The sequence below is a fragment of the Triticum dicoccoides genome, chromosome 2A, assembly GCF_002162155.2.
Source record: "Triticum dicoccoides isolate Atlit2015 ecotype Zavitan chromosome 2A, WEW_v2.0, whole genome shotgun sequence".
Taxonomy (NCBI): Eukaryota; Viridiplantae; Streptophyta; class Magnoliopsida; order Poales; family Poaceae; genus Triticum; species Triticum dicoccoides.
In genome coordinates, this window is record NC_041382.1 from 19665295 (window position 1) to 19673709 (window position 8415).

The following is an 8415-nucleotide window of genomic DNA, read 5'->3' on the forward strand; positions in this document are numbered from 1 at the left end:
GTTGTCACATCTAAATTTGGGGGAGAATTTCACTTCCCCGGCCTCTGCACCAACTAAAGATGCATGCGGCCTTTTAAGTATGGGTACTAGGATTTTTAATCTAGGTTACGCACCGAGCCTAGTCCTCAATAAATGCGTGAGTACCAGGAAAACCTGGTCCTCAAGAATAAATAGGAAACTAAATTCGTCTCCGTGAGGATTCGAACCTAGGTGTTTGGTTTGTACATCCACTCCCCAACCAGTTGAGCTAGGCTCACTCCCCCTTAAAAAAATTGGGGGAGAATTTCACTTCCCCGGCCTCTGCACCAATTAGGGATGCATACGGCTAAGTAAACTGAAAGTTCTGTCGCACAAAAAAAGAAATAAACTAAAAATTTCTAGCTACCACCAAAGAGACTGGATGTCACTACCTACGTACGTACTCCAGGTTTACTTAGCCGTGGCCACTTCATGCTGACTGAACCGCGTTTGCTACAAATTGCAACCGACGTGTCAATAACTAATTCGTTTGACCTGGCACTTTTATATGCTTTGTTACCAAGATGGGAAGGTTCTACACATCATCCCAACCCTTTTCGAGATGGTTGCCACCGGCAGCTAGCCAGTGGATAGATAGAAAAGGAGTACAAAGTTCAACACATGTGCATCGCTTGTGGTTGTGGAAGTTGACCTCCACTGGCAAGTACAAAAACACGCGTATACCATGCTTCCGAGATCTGATCTCCTCTTCTGGCCAGCCTTGCCTCGCAAACCCACTGCCCCTGCAATTTCTATTGTCGTCCCCTCCCTCTACTCTATGTCCACCAATTGTTCATGTCCGTAGCACATCACTTGCCCGTCTTGTTTCCCTGGTAGCGCATGGATCAACCACAAACAGTAACTACATTACAAAATCGTCGATGACTGTTTCTGTCTGAGTTCCTGCTTGTTCAAATATATGGTCCACCTCCCTCCATCAGTATATACAGTCTAACACTGCTTAGTTGATGGTCGTGGTCTCTTTTTTCGAAGAGGAAGATTAAACTCCGGCCTCTTCATCAAGCGATTCAAACAACCATTTATTAAAACAAATAAAGTATCAACATGCAACTAACATCACAAGTAGCTAATCAAAACAACAAAGTAAAAAAAAAAGACACAACCAAAAAATTAGGACAACATGCCTAAACACATAAGCTATTATCAAACCATCATCCAAACTGGTTTCTCTCTATCTCTCTCTCTCTCTCTCTCTCTCTCACACACACACACACATACACACGCGCACACACGCGCACACACACACATACACACGCGCACACACACACATACACACGCGCACATTTTTTGGCTCATCGGCGGTTTGGAGAGGAAGACGAAGCAAACTACCAAAGAGGAATCTTGTGTTTGTGTGTGTGTTTTTGAAAGAAGAGATGGGTCTCGTGTTAATTAGTGGACTGAAGCCTACGGTCTCCGTTTTGAATGAAAGGGAAAAAAAGTACAAACAGCTAGTTCGGTCCCAACAGCCAAATTATTTTATAGTAGTACATATTCTCATCCTCGCTTGCACCCATAATGCTCACGTCAATAATTCATCTCTTGATCTAATTATTAAACACCAGTGATCGACCAGGCGAAATGGCGCGCTCCAGCATGTACCGTGTAGTAGTATCCATACTGCCTCCTCCCCTCTCCTCCCTCTCTTCATTTGCTCTCTGTGTGCCGGCCGACAACCTCGAGCTCCTCCTCTCTTGCAGCGGCGACCTCATGGCTCATCACACGACGTATGTCGATCTCCACCATGCAAATGGTTATCTCCTAATCTCTCTTGTTTTCACCCCAAAATAAAATCTGATTTATGAATTGTTACTTATTACTTATCGATGAGTGGTCGGATCCAAACATTCAGGGGGGTTGATTTGAGTATGATTTGGGACTGAAATGCCCCTAGCTAATTATGATGTTTGATTAGAGGAGTAATTACCATCAGCTAACTACTGATCCTTCCAGTCCAAGACACTAATTTGAGTATAATTTGGGACTAAAATGCATGTAGTTACAGTGTTGATTAGAGGGCTAATTACCGTGGCTAACTAATTAGGGTTGTGGGTTACACAGCCCACACCATTTTTTAAGATTCATGCATACACAACTGAGAATGTGAGCAACTGGCTCTCGAACTCGGGCAGGTTGGCAAGTAGTATCAACACCTGCTAACCAGGGTCGGACCACAGATTTAGGAGGCCCTGGGGCAAAACATCAACAAGGGGCCCTTTTTGTCTCGAAGGCTCAAAATATTTTCTATTTGAAAAGCAAAGTAAATATCTAGTGCATAGCATAGACGATGATCTTTGGACTTTAAAATTGAGAGTACAATTTATTTATTGGGTGAACTACACCATGATAGTAATGAAACAATGTAATTCCACATTAACTCACTTTCCTTAATTTGAACAACGGAGATTTTATTTTGTTTTGCAAAACATATAACCCTGTCCAAACTGGTTGCTACTTAAAAAAATTGTGCTACCATCAGATAAGAAGTTAGCACATGTATGTACATTTGTTTCTGAATCTTTCCCAACCCACCATGTTCTTCACTCCCAAGAAATTTACCTAGATAATAACTCAATTCTTCCAACTTTGTTGTTGTGGATTTGAAAAGCTTACTCAACTTTCTGGAATTATAAGTTTGTGAAAAATGTCTAGAATTACTATCTGGAGGGAACACAATATCATTATGTCTAGAATTACTATCTCAACTAAAAAAACCGTAGCCTTATCATTCAGATTGTCGTAGTTTGGCGGATCAAAAATATTAACAGTGCATCATTGCACAGTCGGTGGTCTTTTTACCGGATAAACACTTTCTAGACGACATGACAGTAAACAAGAACAGTTAGCACAAAATGATTAATACAGGAACAAACACACCTAAATATGTATTGATGTGGATGATCCGCAGATTGCAGTAGTCAGCACGAACGAGAAGACGACACCAAGACCTAAATAATTTCCCCCATTCTATAGTTCTTCTAATCTCCTGATTCCCGAGGACTCTCTCACACTTAGATCCAGTTAATATCAGAACACCTATGCAGGTAGATGAGGATTCGTCAGAGCAGGAGGGCAGAGCGATTTAATTGAGGAGGAACGGGATTATGGAAAGGAAAACAAGAAGAACACCTACCGTCTCCACATCTCCAACGTCTAGTTGATGGGGAACGAGAAGAACACTAATAAAGGAAGGAGAGCCGATTTGGGAACGGATTTTCGCCTTTAATCTCCATTAATAGCCGACGGCGACCTTGAAACCGGTAAGGCATGGGAGCGGCGGCGCTATTATGGCAGTCAGGACCTTCTGAAGTGGAGGGGTCGAGGAGCAAGATTGACGATGGGTTTTGCCCCACGACTGAATCGGCTCTCTGCTTTCTAGATATATTTCTTGGGCTTCTTACACGTACGAAGAAATACTATCTCTCAAACTGGGGCCCCTGCCTTCCGGGGGCCAGGGCAGGCGTCCCGTTTGCCCGGCCTATGGGCCGGGCCTGCTGCTAACCATCCGGGTGGAGCCTTGTCGGCCGGTGGCTAATTAATGATCCCTTCAATTTGAAAGGGGTACTGTTATATACTCCCTCCGTTCCATATTACTTGTCATGATATTGAACTAAAACCATGGCAATTAATATGGAACGGAGGGCGTATTAACTAATGCTCGCAATCTTTCAAGAAAAGGCGGCTAGGGTTTTTGCCTCCCATCGGCGCCGCCGCCGATCTTTCATGTCTCCTGTGGCCTTAGGGCGCGGTGGATCCCTGCCCTTGCCGGTGGGAGGGCTTCATTTTCAGGTGCTTCTTCAAGTTTTGTTAGGATTTGTGTCCTGCTCAAGAAGACGAGATGGCGGCGGCTTCTTGAAGATGGAATAAGGTTCTCCCCGCCTAGCCCCCGTCCCAATGTTGTGTCTAGCATCGTCGGAGGGCGTGTGGAGGTGTGTCTCCGGCGGATCTCGCGAGATTTGGTCGGTGGTTGTCTTTGATGGATCCGCTCGGATCCGGTCTTTATTCGTCTTTCTTCATGTGTCTTCAGGTTGGATCCTCCCGATCTAAAATTCCCTTCATCGACGGAGGTTGCTGTTTGAGGCGTTGGTCCTATGGGACCTTAACACAATGACTTCCCGACTGTCTATTACAACAAGTTGTGTCTGGCTCCGGCGAGGGAGGGGCGATGACGGCGGCGCGCCTTCGGCTTGCTTCAGTTTTTGTAGTCATCGCTAGGCGGTCTATGAATCTGGATGTAATTTTTATTATTTCTGATGTTTATTGTACTGTCATGATTGATGATGAATAGATTGACAGTTTCCTGGAAAAAAACTAATGCTCGCAATCAGTTACAATTCACAAGTGATAGTGTATACATAGTCACATACTGGTCGGACATGAGTGACGTTGCAGGTTTGTAGCTAGCTAAGCACACGCGCAGGTCCGAAACTAGTTGATATCGTGTCCGTAGCGGCTAGCCAATATGTGTTTTGCAGGGTATATAGCAACTGCCCGTAGTGCTTGTAAGCAGATAGCAACTCTCTTTTTACCTAAACATGTTATGTTGCCATGTCTTTTTGTAGTGCTACATGGCAACCGTCTAGTGTTAGTAGGTGGCAACTCCTAAAGTTTACAAATCATGGCAACTATAGTAGATCAGACCACACATGGCAACAGCTGTAGTTGTTCAAAAATGCCATCTGGCACTTGACCTGAGATGGCAACTGCAGTTGAGCAATCATGGCAAATGTAGTTATCCGATATGGCAACGGTAATTCAGCAACATGGCAACTGCGGTTAAACGAACATGAAAGAAGGTCCGGACCATGGCAACTGCGGGGACGCGTGATGACTATCACGCGGGACGTGTGGGACCATGAGGTAGGAGGCCTGGCGTACGGGCGTGTGAGCATTATCTGTTCTGCCCACATGTAGGCATGTGGGAGGGACCACGAGGCAAAAAAGAGGCGTGTAGGCATTACTTGTTTTGCCCACACGTAGACGTGTGGGCTGATTCTCTTAGACACCACACCAGACCTCTTAACTACCAAACGTGTGGGCGTTATCGACGTCCTTCCTAAATATCTAATTAACTTTTGGCAGGAATCGTTAGAGATCGGTTCTTGCCTCCTCGATTAAAAATCACAGTATAGCAGTTTAATCGAGCAGGACAGGAGACTAGGTGAGTTAAACGGTTTATCTAATTGCCAAACATTGACGCATAATTTTCAATTAATATCTGTTGTCCGTATCACTTCAATTCTATTTTATTCATTTTTTATATCTTGTGTTTCAATAATTCGGATTTGAGCCATCATGGAAAACATCGTTCCTACAAGCGCAAGAGATAGAGCCTCATTTTTTTGTTTCGCACAGGACTTCGGATTTTGCCGGCATGGCCTGGTTGATGGCACTACAAACTAACCAACAGACATGCTAGGTGGATGATGTTAGGTCGATCCTAAGCCCCTTGGATCTGCTTCTTTAAGGTTAGTCATAGTGGGAGTAATATAAATAGTAACATAGATGCCACATAATTAAAAAAATGATGTGTCATGTAATTAAAGAGGAGAGAGATAAATAGACGCATAGCGGTTTCCAATACAAAATGAGTCTATAAGGCAATAAATGAAGATATGCATATTACTACACCTATAGGATTTTACACTATGACTAGTAACATACACGTATCCCTAGACTAGGTTAATACCTTCATAGTGGGTAGTAATTTAAGTGTGGTAACATGCAAATATTCATTTATTAGGTTATAGACTCATATTGCATTGGGACGTGTGATGTTACAGTAACTAGCTAAGTTACTACAACTACCTCTCTCCTCATTAACTCATTGCCACATAAGCAAATTTGCTGAGTTGGACTCGATGTTACTGCTGAAATTACTCCCACTGTGGCTAGTCTATGAGGCTGGTCATAGTGGGGAGTAACTTAAACTAGTAACATACATATGTTACTAGTCCATATTACTACTTTTATAGTGGGAAGTGTCGTAGGTGTAGTAACATACATGTCTTCATTTATTATTTTGTAGACTCATTTTGTATTGGAAACCGCTATGATAACATATTATGTTACTCTATTGTCTCCCTCCTTTTTAATTACATGACACGTCATCTTTTTTGCTTATGTGGCATCTATGTTACTACTTAAGTTACTTTTACTATAAGATTATGTATGTTACTACACCTACGTGGATTAGTAACATATGTATGTTCATTATGACTAGCCTAAGAAAACGAGAACGAAGCTTCGTGGTTTGTAGCCATTGGCAGGCTACACTATATGCTAGGGTAATATTAGTAGATTAGATGGCAGTTGCATCTCCAAGCTATACCACTCAAACCATCGACACATCTATGGTAAAAATACACGTACTGCAGCAGGCAGGCAGGCAGCAGCAGCATTAAAAAATCCTAAAGATGTCCCCTACTCTTTCTTCTACCTCGTTTCAGATCTGAAAGTCAAGCACACAGGCGGACCAACAGCTCCCTAGCTACATCCGCTGCGCCCGCGTGCGTGGGCACGTGCTCCTCGCCCTACGCCGCACTCGCCGCGCCTCCACGCTGAAAGAAGATGCTCTGCATAGATCGCTGGAGGGCCGGACATGCTCACCGCATCCAGCAGCCCCGGCTGCCGGCGTGGCTAAACCTCGCCGGAGCTGCACTCGAGCGAGCCCTCCAGTCCAACTTTGCTGGCATGAGAGAGAGAGAGAGAGAGAGAGAGAGAGAGAGAGAGCAAAGTGATAAGCGCGCGGGGTGGAATGGATGAGGATTGAAGTGCTACCGAGGAGGAATTGTGGAAGGAACGCGTGGAGGGTTCTTGTTTTTCTTGTGTTGTTTTCGTCATGCTCGTGGTGATGGCTCTCGATTCCTCGAGAACGTTTACTACTCAAGCGCCGTTTAACGTAGTTTAGTCTCCTTTAATTTTTCTGTCTTTTATTTTTTCGTTTGCGGTTTAGTTAAAACTCCTTTTTTATTTGTCCTCCTAGCAACCGACTAAAGTATACTACTCCAAACTCCTTGGGTGCGTATGTAACTACCTAAGTGACAACGTAGTTGCGGGGTTTGAATTCCATCATTTCTTTTTTCTGTGGGTTCGACACTTCACTTATCACGAAAGTGCTACAACAACCATGTGCACTTGCAGGACATCAGCCTCCAGCAGAGTGGCCTCCTAAAGCATTGCCAGTGTCGAGTGCACGATGGAGAACACCTCTGCCGGCCGCGAGGCATGGTCACCGTCCCACGCCATATGAGGCGGGGGGGAGGGGGGAGGGGTCGTGGGAAGCGCTTGCCGCTGCTGGTGACGTGCAGCCTCAGGCGCACGGCGCTGGGGTTGGTGGAGAGGGCGATGAGCTGCAAGTGGTCGCGGACAAAGATGCGGCGCCTGTGGGTTAGTGCAGGAGCTCACGCGTTGGCCTGAACAGTAGCACTTGCGGCAGGTGATAGGATTTTTGCAGGACGCCTCGCGATGGCGAGGATGGAGACAGTGAAAGCACAACCTTTTTATCCAGTCGGGGAGGAGGAACACGGCTTGATGGGCGTCGATCGAAAAGCCGGCTGGTGCGGCCGATATGACTCGACGGTCACCCATCCGTCTGCATCCGTGGCCTCGAGCCCCGCAGCCGCCATGCGCGGGGCAAGCATGCGTGATGAATGTAGCTCACCGACCTCGCCCTGAAAGCAGGTAACCACCCTCCTGCCCTGACGTCGGAGTTATTGTCAGCATTGAAGGAAGGCGCGTTGCTAGACGGAGAGGGAGCGGTGCGGAGCAGCTTAGGAGGGGTCTCGGGGAAGAAATCCACCTCGTCCCGCGCGTGGATCGGGCGCCTAGGAGGTGGCGGGGGCGGGAATGCGAGATCCCGATCCAGACCCAGCGCTGACGAGCCTGCAGGGGTGGCAGATGACGCAGCCGGAAATCCCCAAAGCAGCACAGTGGGTGCAGCAGGGAGGTGCAGACGGCGCGCGGTCTCGGTAGCTGGCGGCGCTGGAGCGGCTACCGTCGGTAGGTGCGGGCTCGTAGTCGCGAGAGCTCATGGCGCAAGGGGCACTTCAGTATCAAGTTTTCTACTGGGTTATTGATGTTGCAGTAATTATTTTTTGCGGGTTAGATGTTGTAGTAAGTTGTCCTTGCATGTATATTGTTGTGATGGACTTTGTTTAGCTTGGTGCTTGTGGATTTCATCATATAGCCTGGATTTACTACATGCACACTAGGTGTTTGCAGAAACGCTTGTAAAGAACTAACTTGGCTGTTTTGGATCGGTTCCACTACCCTGTCACGCTCACACATTTCTCTTTACTCTTTGTTTTACATATGTAATTTACAGACAACAATATAAAATACATGAAGTAGGGTACTAGTACTATTTTTGTCAAAAAA